The sequence below is a fragment of the Pollicipes pollicipes genome, unplaced genomic scaffold (genome assembly GCF_011947565.3).
Source record: "Pollicipes pollicipes isolate AB1234 unplaced genomic scaffold, Ppol_2.1 Scaffold_6138;HRSCAF=7277_pilon_pilon_pilon, whole genome shotgun sequence".
Classification (NCBI taxonomy): domain Eukaryota; kingdom Metazoa; phylum Arthropoda; class Thecostraca; order Pollicipedomorpha; family Pollicipedidae; genus Pollicipes; species Pollicipes pollicipes.
The window spans coordinates 5,220,976-5,243,852 of NW_023596818.1; the positions used below are offsets into that span (position 1 = coordinate 5,220,976).

Here is a 22,877-nt window from a genome sequence, read left to right on the forward strand (position 1 = left end):
GGTGGTAATGGTGTCGTCATGTTAATGGTGTGGCGGTTATGGTGTGGTGGCAATGCTGTCGTTTTCGTCTTCGTCGTCGTCGTGGTGTTGATGATGATCAAACAGGATCAACATCATCATCATCGTTGTTAGCATAATCGTCATAATCATAATCATCAGACGGGCGGGTTGGCCTCGTGGTTATTCCACAATCACTGCACCTGATGGCATTCAGTTAACCAGCGTCGAATCAGACAATCCAACAAACGTCGACGGCTTCTTCAGGCCCTGTCTAACGTGACGGAATCATATAAGTCTGGCGAAATGACTCCCCTGATCAAGGTAACTCCAAAAAGAAGGTGAGCCTGGGTCAGGAGGTCGCCTTCGTCACTGGGGGTCAGGGGGCGGAGGTTAAGGTGCAATGGTAGCTCGTATAGGGTCACCGATAACCCTGCGTGAGACAGGTGACATCAATGCAGCATTGCTCTGCGTGCCTTCTTGGTCACTCAAACCAGACACTCTCAGAACACTCCCCACGATGGGACGACCGCAGGGACGTGCCGCCACGTGACGGACCGCGGCACGTGTCTTCGCAAGGCACGGCATATCTTCGCATTGTCGGTGACGATGGGACCGGAACACCACGCAACGTCAAGCAACACATTAAGGCGATGATGGGGGCCAGTGATGCGAGGGTCATCTTGTGAGATGATGGTGCGTGTGGCCAGCATGCTCGAAGTCCTACGCTATGCGATGTGAAAGCAACGGTGCGGCCCAAAATTGGGCGTTACGGGGGCGTGTTATCGGCTCGTTGGTCTAGGGGTATGATTCTCGCTTAGGGTGCGAGAGGGTCCCGGGTTCAAATCCCGGACGAGCCCGGTTCTTGCTGTCAAATGTGCTTGTCCAGTGCTTTGATGCATAGGATGCGTATTCCATCTGAGCAGAGAGGAACGCAACGCAACCCCAAGAAACGCCGTAAGGCCATTCTGAGATCAGCGGTGCTCTGGCTTCGCACCAAGTCGAGGTGGGATCTACGGGACGAGACGTAGCACACACGTGATCAGCAGCGTCTAGACCGTTCCTCGTTAGCATATAAGGGAACGGAATGGTCGATGCCAGCATCCAGAACACACGATGTGTCTCTGACCTGGGATGGTGGCAGAGATGGCAGAAAGCCCTCCACAGACCGATGGGGAGTCTGTTGTCGCGCCGACACCTACAGTATGTGCCGACGACCCTGTGCAAGGTCGTTCTATGAATGAAGTACTCTGCAGAGAACAGAGCAAGGGTGGCACGGACGCCCTGGTGGACACATCGACGTTACCCTTCATCAGTCATCAACTTTGTGGTGTGACTCTACTCGGGGACAACTACTACAGGCGGCTCGTCGGTCGTCGTTATGGCCAGCAGCATTCCGTCCCCATACACGCGGTACCTCACCTTCACTAGCGGCGAACCCACTGGCCACTCTCTCAGCGACTCGAGCTCCCACGGGACGTCCCAGGCAGTGGTAGGTAGCAGTGAGTGCTGGTCGGAGGCAGTGCCGGCAGCTTTCGATCCAGCCATGAGGACTGCGTATTGAAACGGTGTTATAACTTTTACCTCACGTTTCCGGACCGGTGCGAGACACAACTTCGCGCAATGACAGTTTAAGGACTCTTGAGAAGTGGCGCACGTGACCCATTGTCGGGTATCTATTGGCTCTCACGTGAGGTTCATCATGGTTAACCAAACATAGAGCAAGGGCACAAAGAATGCCTATCTATTTAAGGAAGGTAAAGGAGCCACCACATTTTTAGCAATCAATTTTCGAGCCAAGACTCCGCCACGTTTAAAGAAGAGAATGTACGAGCCATCAGGGCTTCTGCAACATCTAGGCAAAGAGGCGAACGCGACATATTGCTCTCTAATTCCCTGCAATGAATATGACGTAAGGAATTACTGCGGTGCTCAAACAGAACACCAGCCTCGCCGTTCGTCGACTGTGTCCTTGCCCGACCCTCGCGCTTCGTCTTCGATGGGTTCCTTGGAGTGCCGTGCTTGCGCCCTGGGACGCGAAAACTCACCAGTAGCCAGTTCCATAAAAAGAGAGTGCCGTAGAGTTGTGCTGTACGGAGCAATTTTCCAGAATTTACTTTGAATCCGGTTGCCAAAAGTAACGTGTAACCATGGTGTCCTTGGCCCGTAAAGTTCTATTATTTACATAAGCATCTGGAATGGGAAGTCACTCCGTACTTGAACAAACATTCATCGCGTTTCATAAACGCAGCTGATTTGAACATGGAGTAGACATTCACTCTGAAGCTGAAGTAAAGCAAAAAGATTCTCTAGTCCGTCGCAAAATCCGCAGATGGCGATCAAAGAGCAGCCAGCGCACGGCCACGCAAGAGCGTAGGAACAGATCACTAGGACGAGAATCAGCCTGCAGCGAAAAATTGTTGAGCTAGGAAGCCATGCGATCATATAAGGACGGACGAGTACGTTTATGTCAGAAAACAAATGCAACTGCATTTCGTATGGTAACTTTGTACGCATCATGAATATATGCCAATATTTCTGGTGGACAAAGTTGGCAAATCGTTATGAAAGCCTATCTTTTTCCCTATATGTCGTGGATTCACGAGATCGTGTTTTTCTTTCTTACTATGACGCGGACCGACATGAAATACGTTTAGAAAATACCCAACCTAGGTTTAGGATAAACACAGCTTTTCCGGAATCTTTTTTCGTTGAGATACAAATTGCTTTCACGGGTAGTATAGGAAAGCTCAGGGTATGAACCCACAAACCACACAGCTTCATGTAAGCGGTTCGGTGCATTGGCGAGGAACATTACGCACATAGGCAAGACAATGGTAATAGCCTTTTTTCTCGAAGATTACTCAGGAGAATAGAGCCACAGATGGCTTGATATTTCGGCAACATGCCTTTATGAAAAAGAATAGCAAAATAAAACTTGTGGTGAAGTAACAACAAATATCAACGCAACCGTACCTCCATTTTCCTGGTTCCTATACCACACATAAAGCTATTACTGCTATCATCCCACACAGCTTTGTTTACTGCTGCGAGTAGCAGAACAATGTTGAAAATTGTAAGATGTCTGTATGTTAACGAATTAAAATGTGATTGTAAGACGTGTTTGAATTAATTATCGCGCAAATCATAAGTTCGCCACTAAGCTTACCTATAAATAATTTCACTTTTATGCCATCTTGGCGACCATTTCTGGATTGATGCAATTTGTTAAGCGCATTTGTAAGGAACATTACGTACATAGATAATACAGCAGAAATAGCCATATTCCTTGGAGAAAAACCAGGGACATAGAGATGTAGATGCGTTGATATTTCGGTGGCATGCCTTTATCGAAACGAATAACAAAAACGAACTCACTTAACTGCAGGCTGATTCTCGTCCATATCATCTCTTACTCCGTGCTCTTCGTGGCCTCGCGCTGGCTCTTCTTTGATCACCACTGCTAATTTTGCGACGGACTTAAGCACCTTTTCTTTCACTTTAGTTGCAGGGTGAATGTTTACTCCATATTCTAATCATCTTGGTTTATGACACCCAATGCATGCTTGTTCAAGTGCGGAGCGACTTTTCACTTCAGATGTCCATGTAAATAATATAATTTTACGGGCGTATGACACTATCGTTACACGTTCCTTTGGGCAACCGGGTTCGAGGTAAGTTCTTGAAAAATTGTACCCGTACAGCACAATTCTACCCCATAATCCTTTTATGAAGATGGTAACTGGAGTGTTTTCCCCGTCCCAGGGCAGAAGCACGGCACTCCAAGGAACCCATCGGAGATGAGGCCCGCGACTCGGACAGGGAGGCAGACGACGAACGGTGAGGCTAGTGTTCTGTTTGAGCACCGCAGTAATTCTCTACGTCATATTAATTGCAGGGAATTAAAGAGAATTATGGAACACTCGACTCCTTGCCTAGGCGTTGCAGAAGCCCGGATAGCTCGTGCATTCTCTTCGTTAGATGTGATGGAGTCTTAGCACGAATACTGGATGTTGTGTATGTGTTAGTTTTGTGACCTTTAAATAAATAGGTACTGTTTTGTGCCTTCACTCGATGCATAGTTAGTCATGAAACCTCTCAAGAAAAAGTCGTTAGACAACCCGACGACGGGACACGTGCACTACTTCTCGAGACTCCTCCTCGAACTGTCATTGGGCGAAGTCGTGTCTCGCGCCGGTCTGGAGGCGTGAGGTAAAAGTTGTAACACCGTTTCAATACGCAGTCCTCAAGGCTGGGTCGAAAGCTGCCGGCACTGCTTCCGACCAGCACTTGCTGATACCTACCACTGCGTAGGGCGTCCTGCGGGTGCTCGGGTCGCTGAGAGAGGGCCCCCTTCTGCCAGTGGGTTCGCCGCTAGTGAAGGTGAGGTACCGCGTGTATGGGGACGGAATGCTGCTGACCACAACGGGGACCGACGAGCCGCCTGTAGTAGTTGTCCCCGAGTGGAGTCACATCACAGGGTTGATAGTGGACGAGGGGTAACGTCGATGTGTCCACCAGGGCGTCCGTGCCAACCTTGCTCTTCTCCCTACAGAGTACTTCATAGGCAGGAGGACCTTGCACGGGGTCATCGGCACGTGCGGTAGGCGTCGGCGCCACAACGAACTCCCCCACCAGTCCGTGGAGGGCCTTCTGCCATTTCAGCCACCATTCCAGGTCAGAGACATGTCGTTCGATCTGGACGTTGGCATCGACTGTTCCGTTCCTTTGTATGTTGCACGTCAAGGTCTACACACTGCTGGTCACGTGTGTGCCACTACGTCTCGTGCCATCCACCTCGAGTTGGCGCGAAGCCGGAGCACCGTTGATCTCATCATCGCCTTACGGCGTTGCTTGGCGTCGCGTTGTGTTCCCCTCTGCTCAGATGGAGTATGCATTTTATGCATCGGAATGCTGGGCATGTACCGTTGACAGCAATAACCGGGCTCGTCCGGGATTTGAACCCGGGGCCTCTCGCACCCAAAGCGAGAATCATACCCCTAGACCAACGAGCCGATGAGACCGCATGAGACGTCCCAATTCTGAGCCGCGCCGTCACTTTCCAATCGTGCGGTGTACGGCTCCGAGCACACTTGTCACACCCATCGTCCCAAGAGGTGACCTCACGTCACTAACCTCATCACCACCTTATGGTGTCGCTTGACGTTTCGTGTTGTTCCAGCCCCGTCGTCACCGACAGGATGTGCCGTGTCTTGCGAGGACACGTGCCGCGGTCTCTCACGTGGCGGTACGTCCTTGCGGCCGCCCCGTGGTGGGGAGTGTTCAGGGAGTGTCTGGTTGGAGTGTTCAAGATGGCACTCAGAGCCACGATACACTAATGTCACCTATCCCATGCGGGGTCATCGGTGACCCATTTAGCTTGCGTTTCACCTTAACCTCTGCCCCCTGACGTCCAGTGATGAGAACGGCGTCCTATGCCCGGTCCACCTCCCTTTTGGCGTCACGTTGTCTCGCCATCAGGGGAGTCATCTCGCCGGACTTATATAATTCCACCACGTTAGACAGGGCCTGCAGAAGCCGTCGACGTGTGTCGAATTGTCTAATCCGACGTCGGCTAACCGAATGCCTGCAGATGCTGCGATACTGAAGCAACCCGAGGCCGACCCGCCCGTCTGATGATAATGGTGCTGATAATATCGGACGTGATTATGATGATGAGGAGGAGGAGGAGGAAGAGGATGATGAGGAGGAGGACGAGGAGTAGGAGAAGGAGGAGAAGGAGGAGGAGGATAAAGATGATAGTGATGGTGGTGGTGGTGGTGGTGATAATGATGATGTTGTTGATGATGATGATGATGGTGATGGTGTTGGGCGACGGCGATGATGATGAGGATGATGATTATGATGATAGTGATAATGATAGTGGTGTTGGTGTTGGTGGTGGTGATGATGAGGATGATGGCGATGATGATGGTGATGATGACGATATTAATAATTGTTATAGTAGTAGTAGCATTTTATTATTATTTATTTTATCATTACAGCAATAATATTGATGAAAAAATAATCTTAGCACCAATAATAATGCTAACAATAATAATAATAACAATAATAATAATAATGATCAATGTAACATTGATGAAAATAGTAATACTACTACTAGCGATAATAATGACATAAATAAAATACGAATGACGACGACGACGACGACGGCGACCATGGTGATGATAATCTTACTTATTCTTCTTCGTCTTCATCATCTTTTTCTTCTTCATTATCATATTCTTCTTCTTCTTCTTCTTCTTCTTCTTCTTCTTCTTCTTCTTCTTCTTCTTCTTCTTCTTCTTCTTCTCTTCTTCTTCTTCTTCTTCTTCTTCTTCTTCTTCTTCTTCTTCTTCTTTTTCTTCTTCTTCTTCGTCTTTTTCTTCTTCTATTCTTCTTATTGTTATTACTACATTATGCTTACCATTATTATCATTAGCCCCATTACATCGATTGTGGTTATGATAATGTCATCAATATCAATCATCATATCAACAGTCGTCATCGTCAAAAATGGTCTTGATGATGACGATGATAATCATTATCATCGTCACCAATGACGATGATCATCATTGTCATCAACGCCACGACGACGACGACGAAGACGAAGGCAACGACAACGATAACGGCACTATAACCACCACGCTTAACTAGCCTGTTCCTGCGTGCCTGGGGCCGGGCCGCGATCAAAAAGGACGCGGAGAGTTTGGACGCAATGGGCTGGAGTGAACCATGCAGTATATAATATATATTGGCTTCCGTCGCTAGCACTAAGTCCTTCAACCTTTACCTGCGTTATAAACTTTAAGTTTGAGCTGTAGACCAATGGACTTGGTTTCGTTAATTGCAATGGGTCGTTTTTAAACATTGGGCAAAAAGTACGTATACGTCCAAACTCACAGCGAACATGCACAGGAATCCATATGCGCTCTAACTCATCGAAGTATTGGGCAAATGCCTTTAAAAGCAATAAATGGGCTCGTCCAGTACTTGAGCCGTGGACCTCTCGTACCCTAAGCAAGAATCATACCCCCAGACCAACGAGTCGATGGGACGCACCGTAACGTCCCAATTATGAGCCGCGCTGTCAGTTTCCTATAGTAAGACGTACGGCTCCGGGCACACTGGACACACGTATCAACCTACGATGTAACGACATAGGACGCTTTGGCCGCAGACTGCCCACAGCTAGCTTAGTCCTAGTAATCGAGCTTGGGCGTGACTATCAGGGTTGCATTGAGGTGCAAGCTTCAACTTTTTATGACGATGCATGTTCGGGAACTGTTAGGACAGAAGGCAGGACGAGCAAACAGGCAAAACACGCGAGGCCTGACCGGTTACTTTCCGTCTGGGGCTTGATGGAGCCATACGGGACCGAGGCAGGGCAGGCAGGACAGACAGGATCCCGTTCTCTGTTGTTCTTTTTTTGTCAGCCTCATATGCAGCCCTTTGTCCTCCAATCCTGTTCTCAGCACTTGGATCTCTGCCCTTTTCCCCAAGTCCTCTACTCTCTGTCCTGCGTTGTCGTCTGCCGTGCACACCCTGTTATTCCGCCCTGTACGCTTTTCCACATTCCGTCCTCAGTCCTGTCCTCCCGTCCTGTCCTGTCTCAGTTCATTTTCTACATCGGCTTGCGGGCTACCAAACTTCTTGTCCCCAAATGGCGTCACTAGTAACCTTATACTGTGAGCTTATGAACTGGTGCTGGAGGCGGACTGAGTGCCCTAAGCCGTCGCGTGTACACGTTGAAAGTAACGGTACGGCCCTGAACTGGGAAGCTCTGGACGGTACTATCGGCTCGTTGGTCTAGGGGTATGATTCTCGCTTTGGGTGCGAGAGGTCCCGGGTTCAAATACCGGACGAGCCCGGTTCTTGCTGTCAGAAGTACCCGCGTGCTACCTCTACGCTTAAAAGCACATCCGAGTGTCCTGAAGCTCGTGGGCCTCGTGAGCGCCTTTCACACAAGTATTATTGAACACCAAATTAACCACGCTAACCGTACTTGGCCTGAAATGCTCCAACGTCACATGAGGTATAGCAGGACCATAATTTGTCGTCGGCCATCAAAATAGCCGGACCTTTTCACACCGCACGTATTTTTGTTTTGTCGTTAGGTATAGCTTGGTCAAGTCACGTTAGCCGAGTCTGAATCTTATACGTCAACACAACCCTAACTGTCACGGCGTAGCTCAGCTACCGGGGCTACAAGGGCTTCCTTACGACCGTTTTAAGCCAGCACCTCATGCAGTGCCCTGATGAGACGATGGTCGGTATGGCCAGTGTGCTCGAGGCCGTACAGTAGGTAAGGTATGGTAAGGTATGGAAGGTACTGTGAGGTTCTCGTCCATTCCTTCGAGGCGTAGAAGTGCATATGAGTTTCTGCGCCATTCTGCGCCTTTTCGCTGTGAGTTTGTAGGCATATTCACTTTTGCCCAAGGTATAAAAATAACCCATTGTAACTGCCCAAACCAAATACGCAGGCTTGCACCTCAAACCATTGGTTAAAAACATCGGTTTAGTCTGAAAGATTCAGTTCAAACGATGGAAGACAATATATTATGCATATATTGCAAGCTAACTCCAACCCATCGCGTCCAAACTCTTCGCATTCTTCTTGATCAGAGCCCAGGTTAGCGCTGCTTCGTTTGAGGATTTGGAAAGCCCGCGCACGTCCCACACCAAAATTTTGATTCTCATCCTTCCCCGCCAGACATTTTGCTTAAGAAAAAGCCCGCACATGCCCAGAAGCATAGTTTGCATTCCTGCTAGGTATTTTCTGCTTTATCGTAATATAAGTTTCACATGCAAGGGCTGTAGCGATTTTACAAAGCTATTTATTGCGTCGGTCCAATTTTCCAAGACCAGCACTGAGAAACCGCAGTTGTCATAAGTAACATAAAACAACATGACAACATAAGACATAAACGTAGTTTACTTTTCTTAGTGTCACAAAATTATGTCATTTTGCACGCCAAGGTGTTTTTAAACCGTCGTTTCACGCAAACTACGCAAGAGAAAAACTATATTGATGTTTTGCATCGATGTGTCCAAGTTTCGTAAACGGCTGACAACGTCGACCAGCCTTGGCCGTGCTCTTGGTCGTGACGAGGCCGACCTATGCCCACTCCGGTCAGTGTTATGCCGCTGAGAAGCCCGGTCAATGCCGGGTTAAGCCTGTTTGTTGCGGGCCTGCAGGCTGGCAAGGGACAACTCTAACCCGGACACGGCATATATATATATATATATATATATATATATATATATATATATATATATATATAACACTAACAAAAACATTATTCATAAATATGCAATGAAATTATTGCCGATATATGCGCATGTATAGACAAATATACAAATATCTATATATATATATATATATATATATATATATATATATATATACATAAATAAACAGTAATATTGAAATAGGGGATAATCCAGAGAGGATAAGATGTTTCAACCAATCTTGTGCCAAAACAATAGCTGCAACTACTAACTAGACACAACAATAATATAAAGCTCACGACAACCAATCATGATATCTTTAGGTTCTCCGATGAAGTAACACAAGCTGTTCATTGTAATAATTATTATATATTGTGGTGCTCTCCGGAACACACTGCTTTTAAGGGTAAACGTCACAGGTACATGCAAAGGCAATTGCGCGTAATGTGTTCACCTCATCAACGTCAATCATGTATTGTTATCACTAGAGAGTCATCTTTTGCCGCTGTTCCTTCGACCTTACCACGCTTCTTAAAAGGAAGCATCCCGCCCTTTTGTCCTGCTCACTTTTTTAAAGATCAGACGTGTACTAGGTGGACAGTAATGTCAGTTTTCTCGAAATCTTTCTGGATAGTTCAGAATTTCGATGTGAATTAGCCGCTCCCTCGAGAGAAATGTCAGTTCACTGCTTGCTCACCACTAAAACTACATCTTTTGTGCCCTGCGTTTTCAACGTAACACTAATTTATAAAAACACCTGGATACTAAATTATACGGAAGCTTGAAGCACACGTTTTGGAAAAAAAGAGGAAAAGCAAGCATGACACCATCCGGTATCATTGCGGTAACTCAACTATACGTTTTGCTATGCCTTTAATTTCTCCCCTTTTGACAATCCCAACGGCTCTCTTCGAGGCGCAATTGGCTTTGGGAACGGAAACAAACATTCTTGTATTCTTACCAGTCGCAGTGTGACGGTGGTTGTCATGGCGACGTTGGTCGTGAGCGCAGGAAAGATGCGTAATGCCGTTACAAAGCACTGACAGCGTCATTTGGATACGAAAATAATACATTCACATAATACATATTATGTCTTGATGCTGCAGTAACACTACCCAATGCTGTCGTTATACGTAAATGGTATTGAGATTTCACTAGAGTATGTTTTCCAAATATGCCACGAAGGTGGAAAATGCCCTTTATACCAGAGCTTTAACCTTGTGCTGGTAGGCATATCCTGTGGGTTGCTGAGTTGGCTTTAAGACATCGGTCTATGAAGCGGATATATCTTTGAACTCAGAATTCGACGGGGCGCGGAAGGGCCCAGAAATTTAAATAGGCTTTCGCACAACGCATCGGAGGGCGATAATTTTTACTACAATACCCGGTCTCATTCTGGATTTGTGCCCGTGTTCTCTCGCACCCTAAGCGAGAATCATACCCGCCTACCAACGAGCCGGTAAAAAGACATAAAACGTCACAATTCTGGGCAGCGCCGATACTTTCACATCGCACCGTGCACGGCTCCGGGCACACTGGTCACATCCACTGTCGTCTTACAAGGTAATGTCGTAAAGCGCTAGCTACAGACTGTAGTGGGGGAGCACAGCCCTAGTACCAAGCTTGGCCGTGACTTTTGGGGTTGCATTGACATGCAAGCTTCAAATAATTAGAGGGGATGCATGTGAAGAAATGGTTAGGAGAGGAGGCACACCCGGCAAAAGGACAAAAGAAAAAAGGCATGGCCGGTCATGTCCGGTCTTGAGCGGGACGGAACTAGCATGTTAGGCAGAGGAGATCCTGCTTGTTTCTGTTCTCTGGCCTGTTGTTAACCTCATACTCCGTCGTTTCTCTTCCAATCTTGTTTTCAGTCTTTGGATCTCTGCCCTTTGTCCTAAGTCCTGTGCCCTATATCCTGCCCATTCGTGCGCTGTGCACACCTTTTCATCCTGCCCTGTGCATTGTTCTTCATTGCGTTCTCAGCCGTTTCCCCCTGTTCTCTGAGGTCCATCCTTTTATACTCCGGTCTTTGGGTTACTAAGTTTGTTGTCCCCAAATGACGGCACGTTACCTTGCATTACGTTAGGAGCTTTTGAGACGGGATGGGTGCGAAAGGCGCACCTAAAACCGTCGCGGAAATAAACGGTGCGACCCAGAATGGTGGTGTTTAGAACGGGATTATCGGCTCGTTGTTCTAGGGGTAAAATTATCATTGAAAAGCTATTGTTGATTGATCCATAGCATCACTAAAAGTGTTATTGAAATCAATGATGATGTATCCAAAACTTGCCTTCCAAAAATTGGGCCCACTCCTTTTAACGACAGTTTGCAAGGGTGAAGGATTAAGTCCAAATGACATGAGATGATCGTGCAAACTTCACACCACATCCTTCGTACCATTTTGTCATGTTCTCCTTGATCAGTACCCGACCTGCAAGAACAGAGTCGTACAGTGAGAAAGCGATCCTTTTTGGCCAGCTCATTGTTAAGAACAAGCTGAGAGATACTGGGGCACGAAACGCCAGTGAACAAACCATTTAGTTCTCGCTTTTTGACATTCTGGGGATCTGATCAGAAGATTGCTGGTAGGAAGTGGTAGACTGTGGGCGGCCGCGCTGATTGATACAGCCCACCGTCATGTCTCTTCTCGAAGTGGTAGAGAGCGGAGCCCCGAGTCGCGACGTCAAGCATATGGTTTTTGAGGGCATCGAAGCATCGGTAAACAGCGACAAAAGAAAATCACTGATAAGAGTTACAGGGGTAAAAGTCGCAGCCCAAAAAGTTGCTGACTGGATATGGTACGTCAATGGCTCTGTTCCTGCACACTTTCACTAAGTTCTGCCACTCAGGACTGCGGCGATCAAGGTAAAAAAACCGAGCTATTGTAACACAGTGTTGATGCAATTCAAAAGCTTTCCACCATTGTTGATGCATCCATATCAGCGTTTGCAAGTGAAACTGAAGTCAGTAATGATCTATTCAAATTTGCTTTTCAAAAAAAGGAAAATTACACCGCACAGCGACTCAAAAGTAAATGACAAATGAATCACAGCTGAATGTATTTCACCTCACGACTACCAATCGTAAATGACCGAAACCTGACGTGACGAAGAAATGTCTAACGACGGAGCAAAAACGCTTCCAACACGGGAAATTTGGGTTTTTTTGGTACCCTGGACAGGAAATCGGCAAAATGTTGCTGGCATCCGATGTTCAGAACATGTAAGGCTTAATGCGGTCAGTATCGTTAGCTCTCTGTTCAGCAGTGCTTGCATGAAAAGGGCTAATGGGCTAATGAGTCACAGAAGGTTCAAAACTCTCAGATGCGTTTCTATATATATAGAATCAGCATGCAAGTACTTTAACAGCAAGAAAAGGGCTCGTTCGTGATTTGAACCCGGGACCTCTCGCACCCGAGGCTAGATTCATACCCTAGACCATGCCCCCTTTTTAACTGTTTGGCTGGGCTGGGAAATCGAGTCTGTTTCTTGTTCGCGGGTAGGCACTGGGACCGGCTTAGTATTTAACGGCGGCGGCAGGCGTGTGATACTGTGCCGGCAACAGAGAAACTCGGCCGCGGGGCGGGTCCTGCAACGACACAATCCTATGTGGGTGTGGCCAGTGTGCTCGGAGCCATGCACCGTCCGATATGAAAGTAACGGCGCGGATCAGCATTGGGACGTTCCAGGATATGACATCGGCTCGTTGGTCTAGGGGTATGATTCTCGCTTAGGGTGCGAGAGGTCCCGGGTTCAAATCCCGGACGAGCCCGGCTATTGCTGTCAGAGGTAGTCGCATGCGTCGAACATGCCCAAGGGTCCGTGGCTCTTGTGCGCTCGGAGATGTCTTCGTTCGATGGTGATACATGCTTTAAGGCCAATTATTGCAACCAACCAGCCTATGTCTTCCGCCTGAAAACTCAAGATCATGGTTAGCAAGAGTATGACACCCTTTTGCAGTTTTCGCTAGTGGTGAATCAGACGCGTCAGTTTGATTCGTAAGAACAGTTGCATCAAAATCCTTCGGATTTGCTCCGAATTTTTAGGTGAAATAGCCGTACTTTACCACCTGAACATCGCTCATCGCCTCTGCGCGAGCACACGCACTACGCACCGCACAGGGAGGCGCCCAGGTCTTCCGAGAAGCAGTGTTATTTACCCCGCCTCATTGGCACGGGCCGGGTACGCGCTGCGTGATCCGCGCTTGGAGCGCGAGAGGTCACGGGTTTAGGCCCACGATACCCAATACGTAATTGGGCATCGTTGACAATAATGAGCCCGGTTATTGTCAACGATGCCCGCGTACAAATTTAAAGGGTTGAAGAACATATGGGCTTCCGGGCCATTCCGTGCCTCGTCACTGTAAGTTCGATCTGACAGAACAACAATGGGTGAAAAATACAAAGCAAGAAAGCATATTGCCTGTTACACTGCCTGAAGCCAGTGCGCATGGGATGGTTTGCTGCAATGATTACCGTCGACACACTGGACCATCACGCGATTACACATCCGAAGTTATAAGCCCTTGCTTTACTCGAGCTTATTTAACAAAGGCGCGTTCTCCTGCAGCAACAACCGGGCTCGTCCGGGATTTGAACCCGGGACCTCTCGCACCCAAAGCGAGAATCATACCCCTAGACCAACGAGCCGACGGTACGCCGCATTCACATCCCAATCGCGGTCCCTGCATTATGCTCACATCATGCATGCAACAGCTGCCGATGCAATGGTCACATCCACCATCGCGCAAGCTCGTGACGTGCGCTGGCTACAGACTGCCCCAGGGAAGCACAGCGCAGGGAAGGGAGCTTCCCCACGGCCTTTGACTTGCGTCGAAAACTGTATGACATTACGTGGGACGCCCGCATGACTTCGTTAGACATGCAGATCAGGGCTGTCTGCCCTCTAGCCTGCCAAAGAGCAGGGGGATTTGACAAAGCAAGGTGTGGCGGGAACGGACATGACGGAACGGGATAAAGAAGAGCTTGGGGACAGGCAGCGCAAGAATTGGCACAGGATAAAGTACGGGATTGGAGAAAGAATAAGACGGCATGCTATTCGACTGCTTAGGATTTGCGAGATAATAGTCGGGTGTTTGAAGCACGCTATTGTGTTCAGCATAAAACAAGGCTGGTTCAGTTCAAAAGTTAATCACCATTGTTCATTTATCCATGTCATCTTAAAAAGTGTTATTGGACTCCATGATAATAAGCCCAAAACCTGCTGTCCTAAAATTAGTGAAGTTTACACCACTCACCGAATAAAAAAAGGAATCAAAACTAGACGTCTTTGGTTTTACGACTTCCAAAAACAAAGTAGCAAAACGTGACATGGCAAAGAGATATTTAAGGACCAATCAAAAATGCCACCGGATGAAAACGCAGGTTTTTATAGCTGATCACACATCATGGCGCTGTTGCAGCTAATCCGATGTTTGGAGCATTCCAAGTTGCATACGGTGAGGCTTGTTAGTTCCGTACTTAGGGATGTTTGTGTGAAAAGTGTCTGGCGGGACGTAAAGGTCCAAGACACCCGTATGTGCTTGAACGCATAGGGATATCAACTGGATACCCCTGGCCGCAAGATACGGGCTCGTCCGGGATTTGAACCCGGGACCTCTCGCACCCGAAGCGAGAATCATACCCCTAGACCAACGAGCCGGTGGTACGCGCGACAAGGTCCCAGTTGTGAGCCGTGCCGTCACCTTCACATCATAAGGCGTACGGATCAGCACACTGGCCACATCCGTCGTCTCAGAAGGTTACGGCGTAGAGCACTTTTGCTACAGACTGTCCTAATGGGGTATGGTCGTTAGTAATCGGGCTTGGACGTGACCATTGGGGTTTGCATTGACGTGCAAGCTCCGAATTATTTCTGGCGATGCATGTGGAGGAGCCGTTAGCACGGAATGTGTGTTCCTTTGAACGGAAATGAACAATTCTGTAGATGTTGACTGATTTCGTTCGGCACCTGAGGCTGTGCAATGTTTAGAGAAAGAAACGATTCACGTCGAATTTTGTCTTCCAAACCGATAGATTTCAATGATCCCCATCAAGAAAATCTAAAGCGTTTTTAGACAACGGGCTGGGGATGAAGTGACCACCTTATCTTATTACCAAAAAACGTTTAATCCTCCATCAGCAATTACATGTATTCGCGAAAAGACAGTGGTATCAGACTCATTCCTCGGAAAAAAAACCAGGAGAATGGAGATGTAGTTGGGTTAACCCAATGTATAACCCCAGTATACATTGGATTACAATCGTATAACCCAACTTATCTCCATTCTCCTGGTTTTTATCGGAGGAATGAAGGTAATGCTACTGTCTTATCTATATGAATAATGTTCCTCAGTAATGCAGTGAACAACTTACGTAATATATTCGCGACACTTAACCACCTGCAGTAGGGAATTTCGCTTGGCGGGATGCAATGGGTCCCTTCAAAGCACTCAGACATTCGATTTTCAAATGCAGATGGGCTTGGCGCAGAAGCGCACAGAAGGCCGGTGTCGATTCTCGAGAAGTTCGGCGAGGGGCGGACACGGGGAACGATAGAAGTGGGCGGAAAGGCAAGAAGAGGGGGAGGAGAAAGGAAAAAAAGGCGGCGCGCGTGACGGAGGAACTCCCAAACACCAGAGTGACGTACGTTCCAGTCCACGAAGTCATCTGCATCACCTTGGTTTTCCTGTTTGAAATCGCGTGTATGGCTCGCAGGTGAGGGACCCTGCCGCGGCCGGCGATTTCAACTGAACTTCCAGGCACAGGCCACTAACTGAGTTCGTGTTTGTTTCTTGTTCGCGGCTAGGCACTGGGACGGACTTCGCAGTTACCGACGGCGGCAGGCGTGTGATACCGCGCCGGCAACAGAGAAACTCGGCCTCGGGGCGGGTTCTGCTGCGACACCTTCCTATGTGGGTGTGGCCAGTGTGCGCAGAGTCATACACCGTGCGATGTGAAAGTAATGGAGTGGCCCAGAATTGGGACTTTACGGGGCATGTTATCGGATCGTTGGTCTAGAGGTATGATTCTCGCTTAGGGTGCGAGAGATCCCGGGTTCAAATCCCGGACGAGCCCGCTTATTAACGAGCCCGAGCCCGGCACTCGCATGCGTCGAACATGCCCAAGGGTGCGTTGGCCATGTGAGTTCGGCGATGTCTTCGCTTGATGATCGACAACGCTGGTCATTGCAATCAACCAACCCATGTGTTCTGCCGGAAAAACTCAAGATCATGCTTAACAGGAGGGTAGCACCTTTTTGCACTTTTCGCTAGTGGTGAATCAGACGCGTAAGTTCGATTCGTGAGAACAGTTGCATTAAAATTCTTTGGACATGCTCCAAATTTTTAGGTGAAGTAGCCGTTCTTCACTACCCGAACACCGCTCATCGCCTCTGCGCGAACACACGCACTGTGGAAGCACAGGGGCACGCCCAGGTCTTCCGAGAGGTAGTGTTAGTAGAGGTAAGGTCTTATATCTACCCCGCCTCATTGGTACGAGCCAGGTATGCACTGTGTGCCTCGCGCTTGCAGTTCCAGAGGTCACGGGTTTAAGCCCAGACGAGCACGGTTATTGTCAAAGATGCCCGCATACAAATTTAAAGCGTTGAAGGACATATGGGGTTTCCGGGCCATTCTGTGCCTCGTCACTGTGAGTTCGATCTATGTGACAGAACAACCATGAGTGAAAAAAGCAAGAAAGCATATTGCCTGTTACAACTGCCTGCAGCCAGTGCGCATTGGATGGTTGTTACGATGATTACCGTTGAGACATTAACCATCACGCGAAGATACATCCGAACCCATAAATCCTTGTCTTACTCGGGCTTATTTAACAAAGGCGCGTTCCTCCTACAGGAATAACATCGCTCGTTCGGGATTTCAACCCGGGACCTCTCGCACCCAAGGCGAGAACCATATCCCTAGACCAACGAGCTGCCAGCACTCAATTTCATATCCCAATTGCGCTCCCTGCATTACGTTCACATCTTGCATGCAATAGCTGCCGGTGCACTGGCCACATCCACCGTCGCGCAAGCTCGTGACGTGCGCTGGCTACAGACTGCCCCCGGGGAGCACAGCACAGGGAACAGAGCTTCCCCACGACATTTGACTTGCGTCGAAAACTGTATGACAATACGTGGGATGCCCGCATGACTTCGTTAGATATACAGACCAGGGCTGTCTGCCCTTTATCCTGCCAAAGAACAGGAGGGCGTGAAGGAGCAAGGTGTAGTGGGAACGGACATGACGGAACGGGATAAAGAGGAGCTTGGGACAGGGCAGCACCCCAAGACTAACTTGATAAAGAGGAGCTTGGGACAGGGCAGCACCCCAAGACTAAAAGGATAAAGAAGAGCTTTGGGGAGAGAGCAGCACCAGGAATTACACAGAACGAAGCGCAGGATTGAAGGAAGAACAAAACGGCATGCTATTTGACTGCTTAGAATTTGCGAGCTGTAGTTGGCTGCCCGAAGCACGCTATTGTGTTCATTCATAAAACAAGTTTGTTGCATTTCAAAAGTTTACTTCTATTGTTAATTCAACCATATCATCATCTTGATTGTATTATTGAACGCAATGATGGTAAATCCAAAACTTGCTTTCCAAAAATTAGTTAAAACTACACCGCTCACCGACTCAAAAATAAATGACGAACGAATCAAAGCTATGGGTATTTAGTCCTACTAATTCAAGTAATAAAGCAGCGGAACGTGACATCACGAAGAGATGCCCAACAACAAACCAAAAATGGGTCCGGGATAATAACGCGCATTTTTTTGTTATAGTCTAGCACCACACCACAACCTTGTTGCAACTTATCTGATGTTTGTAGCATTGCAGGCTTCATATGGCGAGACTGGTTAGTTCGGTGCTTTGCAATGTTTGTGTGAAAAGCAAATACCAAGGCCCGGAAGGCCCAAGACACCCAAATGTGCTTGAACGCATAGATATAGCAACCTAGTACCCCTGACGGCAGCAACTGGGCTCGTCCGGGATTTCAAACCGGTACCTCTAGCACCCGAAGCGAGAACCAGACCCCTGGACCAACGATCCGTCAATATCGTTATAAGCGTCCCACTTCTCGGCCGCGCCGCTGGTTTCAAATAGTACAGGCGGCGGTTTCCAGCGCACAGTCCGCATCCAGCATCATTTTATAGGCTCACAGTGTATTGCTATTAGTGTCGTCATTCTGGGGACAACACGTTGGTAACCCGAAAACTGATGTAGGCAATGGACTGAGACAGAACAGGTTAGGAGCACACGATTGAGAACGCATTTTGGGACAACGTACAGGCCAGAATGAAAGGGTGTGTACGGCAGCTGATAATGCAAGACAGAGGACATAGGACTCAGGGTAAAGGGCAAAGGTCGAACTGTTGAGGACAGGATCAAAAAGAGAAAAGGCAAGGAATGAGACTGGCAAAAAAAGAGAGCAGCTAAAACGGGATCTCGTCTCTGCTGCCCTCCCTGCGCAGCCCGTCTGGCTCCATCACGCCCCGAACGGGGCGTAACCGGTCAGGTCAGGCTGTCAGGTCAGGCCGTGCCCTATCTTTTGCCTTGTTTCTGGTCCTGCCTTGCCTCGGCACGACCAAGAGCACGGCCAAGGCTGGTTGACGTTGCCAGACGCTTACGAAACTCGGACACGTCGATGCAAAGCATTGATGTCATACGCCCTTTAAGGGTAATGTTTCACATCTGCAGATACGGAAACAACCATCAGATTTGAAGCAAGCTCATTTATGACTGTTGGTATACTTTATAAGTGGAACAGACTGCTACAGACAGCGCAGTTCCCTATCTGGTAAATATGCTCCTTAATGCACCTTTGTTGGTTACGCCATCGTACCTTTCACAACATTCATTGAGAGCTATTTGGCGGATGTTTCCATCTGGAATGGCGCTCACGAACGGCAGGCATAAATGCCTCGGCGATTACATTTTGCTTGCCTTAATCGCCGCATGGCTTTTGGAATCACAGGATTTGAATGACGTTATTATGGCGTCAGGAATGCCGAGGTGTCTTGCCCGATATACGTTTCCCAATTTTTGCGAGCTTCTACTTAAAAACTAGAGGTTTAGGTCATGAGGACAGCATTGTGAACAATACCGAAAGGTCTTCAAGATAGCCATCTCAGCTTAAAAATTCATATGAATACGGAACACACCCCTTAACACCGGGCTTAAGTCTTCCAGCCGAGGCATGGTCTGATTGGTGGCAATGAACCGCGTTTCAACATCGGATTATCAAGCGATGATGCCTTCAAACTTGATAAATCCTACCGAGGCTGTGGCTTACCCCATGCATGCGAGTACCTGTACCACAGGTGCTCGCATATATACGTTGCAGTTCACGAAGTCCTCTGCATCACCTTGGTTTTGCTGTTTGAAATCGCGTGTTTGACTGGTAGGTGTCGGACCCTGTCGTGGCCGGCGATTTCAGCTGAACTCCCCCGCACAGGCCCCTAACTGAACTCAAGTTTGTTTCTTGTTCGTGGGTAGGCACTGGGGTGGGGTTCGCATTTACCGACGGCAGCAGGCGTGTGATACGAGAATTGCGATGGTACAGGATGTGTTATCGGCTCGTTGGTCCAGGGGCGTGATTCTCGCCTAGGGTGCGAGAGGTCCCTGCTTCAAATCCCGGACGAACCCGGCTATTGCTGTCAGAGGCACTCGCATGCGTCGAACATGACCAAGGGTCGTAGCTCTTGTGAGCTCGGAGGTGTCCTCGCTTGGTAGTGATGCATGCTTTAACGCTAGCTATTGCAACCAACCAACCCATGTCTCCTGCCGGAAAACTCAAGATCATGGTTATCGGGAGTATGACACCTTTTTGCAGTTCTCGCTAGTGGTGACTCAGACGCGTAAGTTTGATCTGTAAAAACAGTTGTATCAAAATCCTCCGGACTTGCTCCGAATTTTTAGGTGAAGTAGCTGTTCTTCAACACTCGAACACAGCTCATTGCCTCTCCGCGAGCACACGCACTGCGCACGCACACGGGCGAGCCCAGGTCTTCCGAGAGGCAGTGTTGTTTACCCCGCCTCATTGGCACGAGCCAGGTATGCGCTGCGTGATTCGCGCCTTGAGTGTGAGAGGTCTCGGACTCAAACCAGATAAGCCCGGTTATTGTCAAAGATGCCCGCAAACAACTTATAGCGTTGAAGGACATATGGGTTTCCGGGCATTCTGCGCCTCGTTACTGTGAGTTTGATCTATGTGACAGAACAATAAATGAAAAGTACAAAGCAAGAAAGCATATTGCCTGTTACACTGCCTGGAGCCAGGGCGCATGAGGTGGTTTGTTGCAATAACCACCGTTCAAACACTGGACCATCTCGCGAAGATACATCCAGACTCAAACCCCTGTAGTAATAGGGCTTATTTAACAACGAATCGTTCCCCTTACGGCAAGAACGGGGCGCGTCCGGGATTTGAACCCGGAACCCCTCGCACCCAAAGCGAGAATCATACCCCTAGACCAACGAGCCGACGACTGCAACCTTCACATCCCAACTGCGCTCCCTGCATTACGTTCACATCTTGCATGCAATAGCTGCCGGTGCACTGGCCACATCCACCGTCGCGCAGGCTCGTGACGTGCGCTGGCTACAAACTGCCCCCGGGGAGTACAGCGCGGGAAACGGAGCTTCGCCACGACCTTTGACTTGTGTCGAAAACTGTATGACGACACGTGGGACGCCCGCATGACTTCGTTAGACATACAGACCAGGGCTGTCTGCCCTCTAGCCTGCTAAAGGGAAGAGGGATTCGACAAAGCAAGGTGTGGCGGGAACGGACATGACGGAACGGGATAAGGAAGAGCTTGAGGACAGGGCAGCACAAGGAATGGCACAGGATAAAGTATGGGATTGGAGAAAGAACAAAACGGCATGCTATTTGCCTGGTTAGGATTTGCGAGATAATAGTCGGGTGTTTGAAGCACGCTGTTGTGTTCAGCATAAACAAGGTTGGTTCAGTTCAAAAGTTAATCACCCATTGTTCATTATCCATGTCATCTTAAAAGTGTTATTGGACTCCATGATAATAAACCCAAACCTGCTGTCCTAAAATTAGTGAAGTTTACACCACTCACCGAATAAAAAAGGAATCAAAACTAAACGTCTTTGGTTTTACGACTTCCAATAACAAAGTAGCGAAAACGTGACATGGCAAAGAGATATTTAAGGGCCAATCAAAAATGCCACCGGATGAAAACGCAGGTTTTTATAGCTGATCACACATCATGGCGCTGTTGCAGCTAATCCGATGTTTGGAGCATTCCAAGTTGCATACGGTGAGGCTCGTTAGTTCCGTACTTAGGGATGTTTGTGTGAAAAGCGTCTGGCAGGACGTAAAGGTCCAAGACACCCGTATGTGCTTGAACGCATAGGGATATCAACTGGATACCCCCGGCCGCAAGATACGGGCTCGTCCGGGATTTGAACCCGGGACCTCTCGCACCCGAAGCGAGAATCATACCCCTAGACCAACGAGCCGGTGCTGCGAGCGATAAGGCCCCAATTGTGAGCCGTGCTGCTGCTTTCACATCGTAAGGCGTACGGCTCGGCACACTGGCCACACCCATCGTCTCAGAAGGTTATGGTGTAGAGCACTTTGGCTACAGACTGGCCTTAGGGAGTATGTTTGTAGTAATCCGGCTTGGCCGTGACCACTGGGTTTGCATTGACGTGCAAACTGCAAATTATTTCTAGCGATGCATGTGGACGAGCCGTTAGCACGGAATGCATGTTCCTTGAACAGAAATGCAATTCTGTAGATGTCGATTGATTTCGTCCGGTACCTGAGGCTGTGCAATGTTTAGAGAAAGAAACCGATTCACGTCGTATTTTGTCTTCCAAACCGAAAGGTTCCAATGATCCCCATCGAGAAAACCTAAAGCGCTTTTAGACGACGGCTGGGTATTAAGCGACTACATTATCTAATCACCAAAAAATGGTTAATCCTCCATTAGCAATTGCATATATTGGCGACAATACAGTAGTATCAGCCTCATTCCGCGGATAAAACCAGGAGAATAGACATATAGTTGGGTTAACGTAATGTATAACCCAACTATATATTGGGTTATAATCATATAACCCAACTATATCTCCACTCTCCTGGTTTTTATCGGAGGAATGAAGCTGATACTACTGTCTTATTTTTGTGAATAATGTTCCTCGCTAATGCACTGAACAACTTGCGTACTATGTTTGCGACCTTTAACCACCTGCAGTCAGCGAATTTCGTTTGGCGGGATGCATGGGTCCCTTCAAAGCATTCAGATATTCTATTTTCAAATGCACAGGGGCGTTGCATGGCGTGATGTCGCGCCGAAGCGCACAGAAGGCTGGTGTCGATTCTCGAGAAGTTGGGCGGGGGCGGACTTGGGGAACGATAGAAGTGGTCTGAAAAGGCAAGAAGAGGTGGAGGAGAAGGGAAAAAGGTGGCGTGGGTGACTGAGGAACTCCCAATTACAAACTTGACATGCGATCCAGTCCACGAAGCCATCTGCATCACCTTGGTTTTGCTGTTTGAAATCGCGTGTATGGACTGTTAGGTTGTTCTGACCAAGTCGCGGCCGGCGACTTCAACTGAACTCCCCTGGCACAGGCCATTAACTGAGCATCGTGTTTGTTTTCTTGTTCGC

At 48.3% G+C, this 22,877-nt stretch overlaps 7 non-coding genes across 7 annotated transcripts; 2 read left to right on the forward strand and 5 right to left on the reverse strand.

Annotated features, from left to right (window-relative positions):
- Positions 1 to 4,940: 4,940 nt before the first annotated feature.
- Positions 4,941 to 5,012, reverse strand: TRNAP-UGG (transfer RNA proline (anticodon UGG)). Its single transcript has one exon. It is a non-coding gene; the product is annotated as a tRNA-Pro (tRNA).
- A 2,783-nt stretch (positions 5,013 to 7,795) lies between these two features.
- TRNAP-UGG (transfer RNA proline (anticodon UGG)) lies at positions 7,796 to 7,867 on the forward strand. The gene has a single exon. It is a non-coding gene; the product is annotated as a tRNA-Pro (tRNA).
- A 5,060-nt stretch (positions 7,868 to 12,927) lies between these two features.
- Positions 12,928 to 12,999, forward strand: TRNAP-AGG (transfer RNA proline (anticodon AGG)). Its single transcript has one exon. It is a non-coding gene; the product is annotated as a tRNA-Pro (tRNA).
- An 805-nt stretch (positions 13,000 to 13,804) lies between these two features.
- On the reverse strand, positions 13,805 to 13,876 carry TRNAP-UGG (transfer RNA proline (anticodon UGG)). The gene has a single exon. It is a non-coding gene; the product is annotated as a tRNA-Pro (tRNA).
- A 939-nt stretch (positions 13,877 to 14,815) lies between these two features.
- Positions 14,816 to 14,887, reverse strand: TRNAP-CGG (transfer RNA proline (anticodon CGG)). The gene has a single exon. It is a non-coding gene; the product is annotated as a tRNA-Pro (tRNA).
- A 5,756-nt stretch (positions 14,888 to 20,643) lies between these two features.
- On the reverse strand, positions 20,644 to 20,715 carry TRNAP-UGG (transfer RNA proline (anticodon UGG)). The gene has a single exon. It is a non-coding gene; the product is annotated as a tRNA-Pro (tRNA).
- Positions 20,716 to 21,651: 936 nt separating this feature from the next.
- TRNAP-CGG (transfer RNA proline (anticodon CGG)) lies at positions 21,652 to 21,723 on the reverse strand. The gene has a single exon. It is a non-coding gene; the product is annotated as a tRNA-Pro (tRNA).
- Between the last annotated feature and the right edge of the window lie 1,154 nt (positions 21,724 to 22,877).